The 16,660-nt window shown below is 37.5% G+C and overlaps 1 protein-coding gene and 1 pseudogene across 10 annotated transcripts in view; both read right to left on the reverse strand.

The window, feature by feature from the left end:
• The window catches only part of ZRANB3 (zinc finger RANBP2-type containing 3), a 308,526-nt gene that overhangs the window by 263,662 nt on the left and 28,204 nt on the right, over positions 1-16,660 (reverse strand). The gene's annotated exons all lie outside the window — the stretch shown is intronic.
• LOC103877268 lies at positions 7,487-8,183 on the reverse strand (annotated as a pseudogene).

Genomic DNA, 16,660 nt, shown 5'->3' on the forward strand with positions numbered 1-16,660 from the left:
AAGCAAGAGCAAACATATTCAAAAGCTCGCAGAAGGCAAGAAATAAGTAAGATCAGAGCAGAACTGAAGGAGATAGAGACACAAAAAACCCTCCAAAATTCAATGAATCCAGGAGAAGGTTTTTTGAAAAGATCAACAAAATTGATAGACCGCTAGCAAGACTAATAAAGAAGAAAAGACAGAAGGATCAAATAGACGCAATAAAAAATGATAAAGGGAATATCACCACCGACCCCACAGAAATACAAACTACCATCAGAGAATACCATAAACACCTCTATGCAAATAAACTAGAAAACCTAGAAGAAATGGATAATTTCCTGGACACTTACACTCTCCCAAGACTAAATCAGTAAGAAGCTGAATCCTTAAATAGAACAATAGCAGGCTCTGAAATCGAGGTAATAATTAATAGCCTACCAACCAAAAAAAGTCCAGGACCAGACGGTTTCACAGCCAAATTCTACCAGAGGTACAAGGAGGAGCTGGTACCATTCCTTCTGAAACTATTCCAATCAATAGAAAAAGAGGGAATCCTCCCTAACTCATTTCATGAGGCCAACATCATCCTGATACCAAAGCCTGGCAGAGACATAACAAAAAAAGAGAATTTTAGACCAATATCCCTGATGAACATCGATGCAAAAAATCTCAACAAAATACTGGCAAACCGAATCCAGCAGCACATCAAAAAACTTATCCACCATGATCAAGTGGGCTTCATCCCTGAGATGCAAGGCTGGTTCAACATATGCAAATCAATAAACGTAATCCAGCATATGAACCAGAACCAAAGACAAAAACCACATGAGTATCTCAATAGATGCAGAAAAGGCCTTTGACAAAATTCAACAGCCCTTCATGCTAAAAACTCTCAATAAATTCGGTATTGATGGAACGTATCTCCAAATCATAAGAGCTATTTATGACAAACCCACAGCCAATATCATACTGAATGGGCAAAAACTGGAAGCATTCCCTTTGAAAACTGGCACAAGACAGGGATGCCCTCTCTCACCACTCCTATTCAACATAGCCTTGGAAGTTCTGGCCAGGGCAATCAGGCAAGAGAAAGAAATAATGAGTATTCAGTTAGGAAAAGAAGAAGTCAAATTGTCCCTGTTTGCAGATGACATGATTGTATATTTAGAAAACCCCATCGTCTCAGTCCAAAATCTCCTTAAGCTGGTAAGTAACTTCAGCAAAGTCTCAGGATACAGAATCGATGTGCAAAAATCACAAGCATTCTTATACACCAGTAACAGACAAACAGAGAGCCAAATCATGAATGAACTCCCATTCACAGTAGCTTCAAAGAGAATAAAATACCTAGGAATCCAACTTACAAGGGATGTTATTGGGGACCGTGCCGGGGGTGGTGGAGAATGAACAGACACAAAAGACAAAGACAAACAGAGAACATGGCGGCCGCCCTCAGAGCCTCCGCCTCACTTTATTTATACTCCATAAACCCCACGTCAGCAGAAAGAACACAATGCAAAACAAACTTTCTTTACCCAGATGTAACCTTCTGCTTAGTTCCTTGTCTCTATGCTCTTCCTTATTTGTCCGTCTTCTTGGCGCCTACAGGAGTTCATTAAAAGTTCAATTGGAGATACTGTCCTTGAGCCCTATCTATTCTTAGCATTCTGTTTTCAAGGGCCCCTGCAGGATGTAAAGGACCTCTTCAAGGAGAACTACAAACCACTGCTCAGTGAAATAAAAGAGGACACAAACAAATGGAAGAATATACCATGCTCATGGATAGGAAGAATCAATATTGTGAAAATGGCCATTGAGGGTTTTACCTCAATGTTTGTTGCTGGCTGCTGACTAATCGAGGTGGTGGTTGCTGAAGGGTGTGACAACTGTGGCAATTTCTTGAAAATAAGGCAACAATGACTTATGCCACATCAATTGACTCTTTCTTTCATGAAAGATTTCTCAAAGCATGCACTGCTGTTTGAAAGCATTTTGGTAACAGAAGTTCTTTCAAAATTGAAGTAATACTCTCCAACCTGCTGATGCTTTATCAACTCGGTATACGTTTTATTCTAAATCTTTTGTTGTCATTTCAACAATGCTCACAGCATCTTCACCAGGAGTAGATTCCATCTCAAGAAACCACTTTCTTTGTTCATCCATAAGAAGCAACTCCTCATCCATTCAAGTTTTAATGTGAGATTGCAACAATTTAGTCACATCTTCAGGCTCCACTTCTAATTCTAATTCTCTTGCTATTTCCACATCTGCAGTTACTTTCTCCACTGAAGTCTTTTTTTTTTTCCCAATATAAGAGGAATCTTGCTCTGTTGAGCAGGTTAGCGTGCAGTGGTGTGATCTCAGCGGGTTCAAGCAATTCTCCTGCCTCAGCCTTCTGAGTAGCTGGGATCACAGGTGGTTGCCATCATGCCTGGCTAATTTTTGTATTTTTAGTAGAGATGGGGTTTTGCCATGTTGACCAGGCTGGTCTCAAAACTCCTGACCTCAGGTGATCCACCCGCTTGGCCTCCCAAAGTGCTGGGATTACAGGCAAGCCACTGCACCCAGCCCCCTCTACTGAAATCTTGAACCCCTCCAAGTAATCCATGAGGATTGGAATCAACTTCTTCCAAATTCCTATTGATTTGACATTTTAACCTCCTCCTATGAATCATGAATGTCCTTAATGGCACCTAGAATAATCCTTTCCGGAACGTTTTCAATTTCCTCTGTCCAGTTCCATCAGAGGAATAATATCTTTGGCAACTACAGCCTTACAAAATGTATTTCTTAAATATTAAGACTTAAAAGTCAAAATTACTCCCTGATACATGGGCTACAGAATGGATGCTGTGTTACCAGGCACGAAAACAACATTCATCTTGTACGTCTGCAATAGAGCTCTTGGGTGACCAGGTCCATTGTCAATGAGTTATATTTTGAAAAGAATATTTTTTCTGAGCAGTAGGTCTCAATGGTAGACTTAAAATATTCAGTAAACCACGCTACAAAGAGATGTACTGTCATCCAGGCTTTGTTGTTCTATTTATAGAACACAGGCAGAGTAGATTTAGGATAAATCTGAAGTGTCCTAGGATATTCAGATGGTCAGTGAGCACTGGCTTCACCTTAATGTCACCAGCTGCATTAGCCCCTAACAAGAAAACCTATCTTTTAGAGCTTTTAAGCCAGGCATTGACTTATCTCTAACTATGAAAGTTTTAGGTGGTATCTTCATCCAATAGAAGTCTGTTTCATCTACATTCAAAATCTGTTATTTAGTGTAGTCACTTTCATCAATGATCTTAGCTAGATCTGAGTAACCTGCTGCAGCTTCTACATCAGCACCTGCTGCTTCACCTTGCACATTTATGTTATGAAGATGGCATTTTTCCTTAATCCTCATGAACCAAACTCTTCAGCTCCAAATTTTTCTTCTGCAGTTTTCTCACCTCTCAGCCTTCATAAAACCGAAAAGAGGTAGGGCCTTGCTCTGGATTAGGCTTTGCTATAAGGCAATGTTGTGACTGGTTTGATATTCTATACACACCACTGAAACTTTCTCCACATCTGCAATAAGGCTGTTTCGCTTTCTTATCTCTCATTTATTTATTGGAGGAGCACATTTCATTTCCCTCAAGAACTTTTCCTTTGCAATCCACAACTTGGGCTAACTGGCACAGGAGGCCTAGCTTTCAGTCTATATCCGCTTCGACCTGCCTTCCTCACTAAGCATGATCATTTCTAGCTTTTGATTTAAAGTGAGAGATGTATGATCCGTCCTTCTACTTGAACACTTACAGCCCACTGCAGGGTTATTAACTGACCTAATTTCAATATTGTTTTGTCTTAGGGAATATAGAGGCCTGTGGAGAGGAAACAACAGAGGAAGAGCCAGTCAGTGGAGCAGTTAGAACACACACAATATTTATCCATTAAGTTCACCATCTTATATGAATTGGTATCATTCATGGCACCCCAAAACAATTATAATAGTAAACTCAAAGATCACTAATTACTGATCACCATAAATAATGAAATGGTTTGAAATATTGAGAATTACCAAAATATGACACACAGACACAAACCTAACACTCGCTGTTGGAAAAATGGTTCCAAAAGATGTGCTCAATGCAGGAATACCACAAACCTTCAACTTGTAAAAACCACAATATATGCAAAGCACAATAAAGCAAATTATAATGAAACAAAGTATGCTATATAATCAAATATAGCATACTATATGATTATACTATATAATCAATAAAGCAAATTATAATGAAACAAATTATGCTATATAATCAAATATAGCATACTATATTTGATTATACTGTATAGCATATATATTTGATTATACTATATAGTATACTATATTTGATTATACTATATAGCACAATTTGTAAAAACCACAATATATGCAAAGCACAATTTGTAAAAACCACAATATATGCAAAGCACAATTTGTAAAAAACACAATATATACAAAGCATAATAAAGCAAATCATAATAAAACAAAGTACGCTATATAAGAACAAATATAGCATATTATATTTGATTATACTATATAGCATATATATTTGATTATCCTATATAGCATAATAAAACAAAGTATGCTATATAATCAAAAGAAATCAATTACCTACAAAAATAGTGTCATAGCAAAAGAAATCAATTACATAAAAAAACAGTGTCATAAGGAGAATAGGTGTTAGTCTATAACATTGCTCTAGCCCTCCAAGATGACTTTTGCAAACAGTATGCGCAGGAAAAAATGTTCCTCATTGTATGATGAGCAGTCATTCTTAAAAAAGGAATTCTACAAATAAAATGAAGGAAAGAAAAAAATCAAATGGAAACACACAAGAAAAAGTTATGAAGCAGATGAAAATTATAGTCAACTATATTGCCACAAGTATAAACTTAAAGAAGCAATCACCTCTATAACACAGAAAACATAAAGAGGAGATGCAGGAGCTCAGGGGCGCTATGGTCAAAAACATGAAGAAATAAAATGTGAATTTACAGGTCAGAGAAATAATAAAATACATAAATAAAACTGAAATGAAGGTCAAATGGAAGCAGAAGACAGAACAGGTACTACTAAAACAGGAAAGTACACACAGAATAGGATTGAAAAGGAAATTTTCAAAAAGAATTTAAACAAAAAAAAAGGGGGGTTATGGAGAAAAAAAAATTAAGAATGGAAACGAGAAAAAAACCAGTGATATAAATAGGCCAAGACAAATTAAGAAATACAAGCATATTTGAAGTCTTCAAAGAAGCAAGCCAAAATGAAAAAAAAACTGTTCTCAATATAATAGTTTCCAGAAATAGAAGAAAAATGTAAACTAGAAAATAAAAGAATATGGCACATCCAAGAAAAAGAGAAACATAAAGGTCAATGCCAAGACATATTCTAGTACTGGACTGCAAAAAATGGGTAGTGAGGTAAAAAACTGATCACTTCCAAGTGGAAAAAATTTCAGCGAGCCCTCAGACTAGTCTACAGCAAACAGTGAGCACTGCCTACAAAAGGAAATAAAGTGGGTCTGAGGAATTTCTTACCTAACAGATGTGTAATTATAAACTGAGAGACAGGATAGTTTTAGAATACAAGAGAGAAAATATTTGCAAAATGTCTATCTGACATTTTTAATAGGCAGAATATCTAAGAAACTTATAGCAAAAAAAAAAAAAAAAAAAACTCCAATGAAAAAATGGACAAAAGATCTAAACAGACAATTCTCAAGGAAGATATATAAACTGCCAACAGGTATATAAAAATGTTACACATCACTAATCATCAGAGAAAAGCAAATCAAAACCACAATGAGATATCATCTCACCGCAGTTAAAATTACTTTTATCAAAAAAATTGAGAATAAGGGATGTTGGTAAAGATGTAGAGAAAGGGGAATCCTTGCACTCTGTTGGTAGGAATGTAAATCAGGCCAGCTGCTATGGAAACCAATATGGAGGTTCCTCAAGAAACTAAAAATACAAATATCAATGATCCAGCAATTCCACTACTGGGTATATATCCAAAAGAAAAGAAATCAAGAGGTATCTGCACTCTTATGTTACTGTAGCAATGTTCTCAATAGCCAAAATGTGTAATCAACTTAAAATGACCATGAGTAGATGAATGGAAAAAGAAAATGTGATACACACACACACACACACACACACAATGTATATTATTCAGCCACAAACAAGAATAAAATCCTCTCATCTGCAGCAACATGGATGGAACTGGAGGTCATGATGCTAAGTGAAATAAGCCAAGCACAGAAAGACAAATACCACATGTTCGCACTCATATGTGGGAGCTCAAAAAGCGAATCTCACAAAGGTACAGAGTACCTTAGTGGCTACTAGTGGTTGGGAAGGGGAGGATGAAGAGATTGATTAATGGGTACAAATATACAGTTAGACAGAAGAAATAAGACCTAACGTTTGGTAGATCAGTAGGCTGACCATAGTTAGCATTAATCTATTGTACATTTCAAAATAGCTAGAAGAGAAAAATTTGAATGTTCCTAACATAAAGAAAAAATAAATATTTAAGGTGATGGATATCCCAATTACCCCAATTTGAACTTTCCACATTATATGAATATATCAAATTATCACATGTATTCCAAAAATATATAAATCTCTTAAGTTATCAAAAAAGAAGGAAACAAAGAAGGAAATACATAAATAAAGTACAAGAAATTAGGGAACAGACTTCACATTACTTCTTTTGTTTGAGACAGAATCTCACTCTGTTGCCCAGGCTGGAGTGCAGTGATGCGATCTCGGCTCACTGCAACCTCTGCCTCCCAGGTTCAAGCAATTCTCTCCTGCTTCAGCCTCCTGCGTAGCTGGGACTACAGGCACACACCACCATGCTGACTAATTTTTTGTATATTTAGTAGAGACGAGGTCTTACCATGTTAGCCAGGCTGGTCTTGAACTCCTGATCTCAGGTGATCCACCTGCCTTGGCCTCCCAAAGTATGGGATTACAGGAGTTGGCCACCACACCTGGCCTCACATTACTTATTTACTTATTTAGGTATTTATTCATTCATTCATTCATTCAAGACAGGGTCTCATTATGTTGCCCAGGCAAGTCTTGAACTCCTGGGCTCAAGTGACTCTCCCGCCTCAGCCTCCCAAAATGATGGGATTATAGGCATGAGTCACTGTTAACAGACCTAGGTCTTTTTAAAAAAACTTTGATAACTTCAACCAAAGGACACTGTGCAGAAACAGAAGGGACCAAGGGAAGCAATGAAAATACTTAACTATTTAAATAATCTGGTTTACAGACGACAACGTAAGTTATAAATAATCACAACACAGAAATTGAAGGTAAAGAGGAACAAAGGCAAAGTTTAAAGTTGGTAAAGAAAATAACATATTTCTTTTTTTTTTTTTTGCAGAAAAAGGCTTGTTTTATTTTAATGGCTGATCTATGTAATCACGGAGGCCAGTATGTACAGACAAAGGGGGAGCTTTTATTTCTTGGTCTCTTCCTCCTTGGACTAAGTCTTGATGATCTCTTCCTTCTTGGCCTGGAGGCGCTCTTCAGGCGCTTGCGTGCTTCCTTGGTCTTAGACCTGCGGGCCTCAGCCTGGTCAGCCAGGAGCTTCTTGTAGGCCTTGTCTGCCTTTAGCTTGTGGATGTGTTCCATGAGAATACGCTTGTTTTTGAACACATTCCCCTTCACCTTCAGGTACAGGTTGTGATACATGTGGCGATCAATCTTCTCAGACTCACGGTATCTTCTGAGCAGCCGGCGCAGAATCCTCATTCTCCTCCTCCACGTGACCTTCTCTGGCATTCCGGCATTGGCTGTACCCTTCCGCTTACCTATGCCCACGTGCCTGGCTTTCGGCGGGCCAAGGTATTTTTCCCGCATCGCGTTCGGGAATGGACAGTCACAGGCTTGCGGATGACCAGCCCATCTTTGATTAGCTTTCGGATCTGCTGACGGGAGTTGGCATTGGCGATTTCAATGGTCTCATTGGGGTCTAACCAGACCTGCTTGCCACAGCGGAGGACACTAGAGGCGAGCCTCTTCTGAAGCCTGAGCATACTCATGGCTGCGGCCCCAGCAGCGAAAGGAAAGCATATTTTTTTTTACTTATTTTTTCTGAGACAGAGTCTTGCTCTGTCACCCAGGCTGGAACGCAGTGGCACGATCTTGGCTCACTGCAACTTCCACCTCCTAGGTTCATGCGATTCTCCTGCCTCAGCCTCCCGAGTAGCTGGGATTACAGTAATGTGCCACCACGCCCGGCTTTTTTTTTTTTTTTTTGAGACATAGTCTCGCTCTGTCGCCCAGGTTGGAATGCAGTGGCGCAATCTTCGCTCACTGCAACCTCCACCTCCCTGGTTCAAGCAATTCCCCTGCCTCAGCAGCCCGAGTAGCTGGGATTACAGGTGCACGCCACCAGGCCCGGATAATTTTTTTTGTATTTTTAGAGATGGGGTGTCACTGTGTTAGCCAGGGTGGTCTCGATCTCCTGACCTCGTGATCCGCCCACCTCGGCCTCCCAAAGTGCTAGGATTACAGGCATGAGCCACCACGCCCAGCCATGTATTTTTATAAATGAAAAGTGCAAGTATTATTAAAGATATAAAGGTGAACATCAAAAAAATAATTTAACCAATCGATATCATGTGCTCAGAAAGGACAGAGAGGGAGAAAAAGGCAATATACCAATGTCATTGCATATAACTGGGAGTAAGAAAACAATAAGCAATAAAATAGAGAACCAAGTATACCACACAAAACATTAGTTATAAAGATAACCAATGGATTCCAAACCAAACCTTTAAATTACTAATGGTGTATACTAAACGAAAACAGGAAAACATGGATTATATAATGACATATTTAATGGATCATAGAGTGATCATATAAAAACATATTTTTAGGCAACAGAAACCATAGCAAATACTATGATAATTGCATAAAGACTACATATAACTCTAATATCGATGAATGAAAGTGAGTTTAACACTGTTACTTAAGAGCAAAGACAAACTGAGTAACAAAGTGAAACCTAACCTTGTAACATAAAAATTCATCTAAAGGTTTCAAAAATGTTGAAAATAAGAAGATGGTTAAAGGCATGCTAGGAAAGCATGGACAGAATGAAACAGTTGTTGGGATACTAATTAGAGATCACATACAGAGGACGAAGGGAAAGAATTAAGTGATTTTTATAATAAGGATATTTTATTATGATAAAGAGTGTAATCCAGAATGAATGAAGATTTAACTGTAAGGTTTCTGTTCCCAGTACTATGGTGGTTTAGATATTCTAAAAATCCCTCCTTTTGCAAACACCTAGAAATGCTAAATTAGGTAAAATATTATCTTTTAAAATGTAGCACCAGTCTGAAGAAAAAGTAAAGGTAATTTACAATAGTCAATGAAAACTTACAAAGAGAAAGTCAAACACACAGTGATGAGTGATAAAAACACATGCCACATTGAAGGTGTCTATAGAAGCCACCAACAAAGAACCTTAGGACTGAAGAACCGTGCAGAGCAACAAGAATAACGCCCTAGACCTAATAGAAATAGATAGCAGAAATAAGAGTCCTAAATAAAGCTTGAGCCTAAGAAAGCTGGCGCTTAAATGAAAATGGAAGAAGGGTGACAACAGAAAAAGAGATTCAGTGGCAAAAGGAAACAAACAGGAAATAGATTTAGACATATGTGGTCAATCAATTTTTCACTAAAGTGCCAAGGTAATTTATGGGAATGATAGACTTTTCTACAAATGGTGCTGAAATAACTAGATACTAGTATGAAAGAAAACAGAACCTAGAACTCTTACCTCACCCCGTATTTAAAAATTGAGATCGAATCTATCTATCTATCTATATATATATCAAAATAGAAAAAGGAAAACTATAAAGCTTCCCAAAGAAAACACAAGATGATTTTGTAATCCTGAGGTATGAAATGACTTGTTTGAATATAGAAAGCACTAACTATAAAAGGAAAACTTGATGAAGTTAATTTTTTTAAGTTAAAATTTTCTGTTCATTAGAATACCATACGAGAAGGAAAATCAAAAGGAGGCTACAGACTAGGGAAAATATTCACAAGATATATATCTGCCAAAAGTCTTATATCTAGAATATGAAAAGAACTTCCAATAAATAATAAAAACGCAACCCTATTAAAACAAGGGCAAAACATTACAACACTTTATAATATATCTATTATATGCTGTATATAACATATATAACTATACAAGGATGATTGGTAAGTACAGGGAAACATGTTCAACATCATTAAGAAAGTACAAAGTGAAACATAATAAGCTACCTCTCGAATAGCCATTCATTTTGAATGCCTAAAATAAAAAAGGCTAACAGTATCAAATGTTGACAGAGATGTGGATCATCTAGAACTCTCATATATTGTTGATTCATGGGAAAAAGTTGGGCAGTTTTTAAATAAAGTTAAAGCAGACTCCTCTAGCAAAAGAATTGAAAACATGTCCACAGATGGACTCGTCTAAGAATGTTAAGACCATCATTATTCGTAAGAGCCCTACACCAGAGCTAACCCAAATGTCCATCACCAAGTAAATGAACAAAATAATTGTGACATATTCAGAGGTAAAACAACATAGATGAAATTGCTAAAACATTATGTTGAGTGAGAGAAGATCCACATAAACTGCATGATTCTGTTTGTAGCATGTTCCAAAACAGAGAAAACTAAGATACGATACAGTAACAAATTCATGAGTCCATCTAAATCTAGTTCCGGTTTATTTTCTTTTGCCACTGGATCTCTGATGAATGGATGGACAGAAATAGGAAGGAGGGAAGGAATGAAGGAAGGAGGGAGAGAGGGACAGTTGGAGGGAGGGAGGGAGGGCCGGGCGCGGTGGCTCACGCCTGTAATCTGGAGAACGGCATGAACCCGGGAGGCGGAACTTGCCGAGATCAGGCCACCGCACTCCAGCCTGGGCGACAGAGCAAGACTCCATCTCAAAAAAAAAAAAAAAAAAAAAAAAAGGAAGGAAGAAAGGAAGATAAAGGAAAGAAAGGAAGGAAAGGAGAGAGGAGAGGGGCAGAAGGGGGGCGCTTCTTTATAATAAATGCCAATTAATAAATCATTTTACAGCCATCATGACAAAATTTGATTTGAACAGGAACCATCTATGTATGCTAAATCCAAGAGAGGGAAAATCAGAGAAGGAGCAGCATATTTGCATGGTCACAATATCTCATGTTAATTGTTACATACTAAACAACTGTGAGAAGAAAAAACAGTTAACTATGCAGTGATACTGGACCAAACTTTGGCCAGGAACTTGGCCTTGGGGCTAAGGAACTCAAAATATTACCCTGAAAAGCATATGACCTCAATCTCACTATGTACTGATGCAGGAAAGATTGCATAATCTAAATCTCATTGTGATGAAACATAAAAATAAGTTGAGGCCAGTGTCATGAAAGGGTAAGGAACTGTCCCACATTAAAGGAAACAAAAAGATATCATTAAATGCAATAAGTGATCCTGGATTAGATCTTCACACTGAACAAAAAACATGCTATAAAGGACAGTATAGGGACAACTGACAAAATATAAGTATATTAAAGTATTGTATAATAGTTAAATTCCAGCCACGTGCAATGGCTCATGCCTGTAATTCTAGCACTCTGGGAGGCCAAAGCAGGAAGATCACATGGGGCCAGGAGTTCAATATCAGACTGCGCAACATAGCAGAACTCTGTCTACAAAAAAAGACATTGTGCACAGCGGTGTGCACCTGTAATACTAGCAACTTGGGAGGCTGAGGTGAGAGGATCACTTGGGTCCGGGAATACAAGGTTACAGTGAGCAATGATTGTGCCATTGTACTCTAGCCTACGTGACAGAGTAAGATCGTGTTTCTAAAAAAACAAAACTAAGAATAAAAAAAAATAAAAAGTTAAATTCTTAAATGTGGTAACTGTGCTGTGTCTATGTAAGAGAATGTCTTTATTTTAAGAAAATACATACTATACTATAGCATATTATTATTATTTTTAAAGCAAGTTTATTAGGAAAGTAAAGGAATAAAAGAATGGCTACTCCATAGGCAGAGCAGCCAGTATTGCAAATTAAAGGAACATGATGAATGCAAGCATAGGTGTATATACATGTATGTGTGTGTTTGTGTAGACTGAGAGAATAAATGTGGCAAATGTTAAAAATTTGTGACTCTAAGTAAAATATACATAAAAGTTATTCTGTATTTTTGTGACTTTTCTGTACATTTGAAATTACTTCAAAAAGTTGAAAAAATAGAGCAGCAAGTAACTATAAAAAATATACTTTAGTGACAGAAGTCAGATCAATGATTTTAATGTAGGAGGATGGGATTGTTTAGAAAGAGGCCTACTTTGGATGATGGTAATGTTTTATATCTTGACGGAGGTTTTTGAAGACACAGGGGTATTCAGTGTATCAGAATCTACAAAACTGTGCACCTAAAATCCATATATTTTACTAAATTAAACTATACTTAATTTTTTAAGCTAATAAGAAAACTTAAAGCTTGGCAGGAGATGAAAATTAATGATCGAAATTCATAATAGTAAGCCTACCTAAAAATGAACTTGAGGTTTGAATTTATATTGCCTGTGTGACCTGGGAAACTGCAAGCCAAGAATCTAATTTTGCAAATCCTCCATTGAAGAACTTACTCATTTACATCTCTCAAAATTTCCACAGACTGGCCAGGCGTGGTGGCTCACGCCTGTAATCCCAACTCTTTGGGAGGCTCAGGTGGGTGGATCACCTGAGATCAGGAGTTCGAGACCAGCCTAGCCAACATGACGAAACCCCATCTCTACTAAAAATATAAAAAAAATTAGCCAGGCATGGTGGCATGCGATTGTCATCCCAGCTACTCAGAAGGCTGAGGCAGGAGAATCGCCTGAACACAGGAGGCAGAGGTTGCAGTGAGCCAAGATGGTGCCATTGCACTCCAGCCTGGGCAACAAGAGCAAACCTCTGTCTTAGAAAAACAAAAAAACAAAAAACCCCCACAGATTAAGATTATTTATTAAAACAAAATTAGGCCGGGCGTGGTGGCTCAAGGCCGGGCGCGGTGGCTCAAGCTTGTAATCCCAGCACTTTGGGAGGCCGAGACCGGCGGATCACGAGGTCAGGAGATCGAGACCATCCTGGCTAACACTGTGAAACCCCGTCTCTACTAAAAAATACAAAAAACTAGCCGGGCGAGGCAGCGGGCGCCTGTAGTCCCAGCTACTCGGGAGGCTGAGGCAGGAGAATGGCGAGAACCCGGGAGGCGGAGCTTGCAGTGAGCTGAGATCCGGCCACTGCACTCCCGCCTGGGCAACAGAGTGAGACTCCGTCTCAAAAAAAAACAAAAAACAAACAAACAAAAAAAAAACAAAATTTAAGACATCTGCAAATACACTGGGAAATAAACCATCACATACAACAATAAAAGGCAAAATTAACCTCTAAAGGACTTCAAAGAATGTAAATAAGTATGACTTACATAAATAAGTATGTTCTAAATATTTACAGAAATAAGACAGAATCAAAACATAGCAAAAAAAGACACTACCAACATAAGCAGGCAGAGCTGAATTGGACTTAAAAATACACTTTCTGAAATTAAGAACAGGAAGTTAAAAGTCCCTATTCTCCAATTTCAAGAAAAGAAAGGACTAACTGTTCTCTGGTAGTCAGCTAATCCCTAAAGTATACACAGAAATTTCACACAGTCCTTAAACACTCCTGTTTTTGAAAGTCTCCAGGCTTCTAAAGCCCAGTGCAATACCAACTCTTTGCTTTGTTTAGAAAGTCATGGCTAAGAAGCACAGTTCTCCCTTGCTTATCAAGAAAGAAATTGAGTGGTTTCTGATTTCAAGTATATTGAGTGATGGTCTCATCCTTAAGAGAATTCAATAAATTAATTAACAGCAAAAATAACATCAGTAAGTTTGAATATGGCTAAATGCAAAATATCAAAACTGCAGCACACAACAAAAAAGATAAGAGGTACACAGGACACCAAAAAAGCAATTAAGTAAATGTAAAAATAATTCGTGTTCATGGAATGAAATACTCCGTATTATAAATATATCAATTATCCCCAAACTGATCTATAGATGCAATAAAACTTCATTCACAATCCTAGCAAATTTTTTTGTGAAAATTGATAAATGACTTCTACAATTTACATGTAATTCAAAGAGTCAATAATAGCTGAGACAATTTTGAAAAAGAGTAAGGCTGAAAGATTTATACTATCTGATACCAGAATATTTATTATAAAGCTACAGTAAGAAGCATGAAGTATGGTACTGACACAAAGACTGCAAACAGAGAAACAAAACAAAGAATCTACAACTGCACTATTCCATATGGTAGGTACTAAACATGTGACTATTTAAATTTGAATTAATTAAAATTAGTAAAATTAAAAATGCAATCATTAGTTGCACTAGTCACACTTCAAGTACTCAATAGCCATCTGCAGTGAATAGCTACTGAATTGAACAGTATACATAAAGAATATTTCCATCACAGTGGAAAGTTCCATTAGACAGCACTTACCTAGAAAGGTATACACATAAAATTACTTGATTTATGACAAAAGTAACATTACAATGCAGTAGGAAAAAGTCTTTTCAATAAATTGTGCTAGATCAAGTAGACATTCATATGTAAAAATAAACTTAAAAATAAGTAAGTGAGGCCGAGCACAGTGGCTCACACTTGTAATCCCAGTACTTTGGGAGGCCAAGGCGGGCAGATCAGTGGAGGTCAGGAGTTCAGGATGAGCCAGGCCAACATGGTAAAACTTTGTCTCTACTAAAAATACAAAAATTAGCTGGGCATGGTGGTGTGCACCTGTAATCCCAGCTACTCGGGAGACTGACGCAGGAGAATCACCTTAACTCGGGAGGCAGAGGTTGCAGTGAGCTGAGATCGTGCCACTGTACTCCAGCCTGGGAGATAGCGAGACTCTGTCTCAAAAAATAAATAAATAAATAAATAAATAAGTAATCAATCCTGATGTCTACTTCATACCATATACACAAAACAATTCAAAGTAGATTGTAAATCAAATTAATGTAAAAATTAAAACAATAAAGCTTTTAGAAGAAAACACAGGAAATCTCTTCATGACTTCGTAGTAGACAAAGATTTTTAAAATTTGATCAAAGAAGTGACAGCCAGACCGGGCACGGTGGCTCACACCTGTAATCCCAACACTTTGGAAGGCAGAGGCGGGTGGATCACAAGGTCGGGAGTTTGAGAGCAGCTTGGCCAACATGGTGAAACCCCGTCTCCACTAAAAATACAAAACTTAGCTGGGTGTGGTGGCAGACGTCTGTAGTCCCAGCTACTCGGGAGGCTGAGGCAGGAGAATTGCTTAAACCTATGAGGTGGAGGTTGCACTGAGCTGAGATAGGGCCACTGCACTCCAGCCTGGGAGACACAGCAAGACTGTCTCAAAAAAAAAAAAAAAAAAGTGCCAGGCATAGAACGAATACGGATAAAGATTATGTAAGATGACATTAAAATTGAGAATCTCTGCTTATCAGAAGACATCATTAAGACAAGGAAAAGGCAAAACACAACCTGAGAAAATTTACTTGCAATAAATATACCTGATAAAAGACTCATATCCAGAATATAAATCTGACAAAAGGACTCCTACAAAACAATAAGAAAAAGGCAAATAAACAATCCAGAAGAAAAACAGATTAGACATGAACAGGCACTTAACAAAAGATGTCCAAATGACTAATAAGCATATGATAAGGTATTACATTTTACTTATCATCAGAGAAATGTAAATAAAAACCTCAATATACATCACTATATACCTACCAGAATATCTAAAATGAAAATAAAGATAGGCAAAATGAAGTGTTGGTGAGGATGAGATATAAATGGAACTCTTAAACACTGTTGATACAAGAAAAAATTAGTGAAATTACATTGGAAAATGTTTAGCAGAGGTATGGGTTGAATTACATATCGCCAAAATTCATATGCTGAAGTTCAAACCCCCAGTACCTCAAAATGTGACCTTATTTGGAAATATGGTCACTGCAGACATAACTACTTAAGATGAAGTCATTAGGGTATCACCAATGTACCGAATATGACTAGTGTCCATACAAAAAAGGCAAATTTGGACCTAGAGACATAAACAGAGGGAAGATAATTTGAATAGAAATAGGAAGAAAACAGTAGCCTACAAGTCAAGAAGATAGCCCTGGAAAAGACAATTCCTTCACAGCTCTCAAGAGGAATCAACCCTGCCAACACCTTAATTTTGGACTGCTAGCCTCCAAAACTGTGGGAAAATAAATTTCTGTTGTTTAAGCCACCTAGTTGCAGTATGCTTTTATGATAGTCCTAGCAAACTAATATAGGCATTATCTACTAAAATGGAATACACGCACACCCTATGATCCAACAATTCTTCTTCGTAGATACACATCAAAGTGTGTATATACGTTCACCAAAAGATTTGTATAAGAACATTCATATCATTACTATTTTATGAGCCCCAAACTAGAAATAACCCAAATGCTCCACAGTGGCATGAATAAATTATGGTATATTCACAAGATGGAATTTTACATGGCAATGAGAATGAACGAACTACAAC

Source organism: Papio anubis, chromosome 10 (assembly GCF_008728515.1).
Source record: "Papio anubis isolate 15944 chromosome 10, Panubis1.0, whole genome shotgun sequence".
NCBI lineage: Eukaryota > Metazoa > Chordata > Mammalia > Primates > Cercopithecidae > Papio > Papio anubis.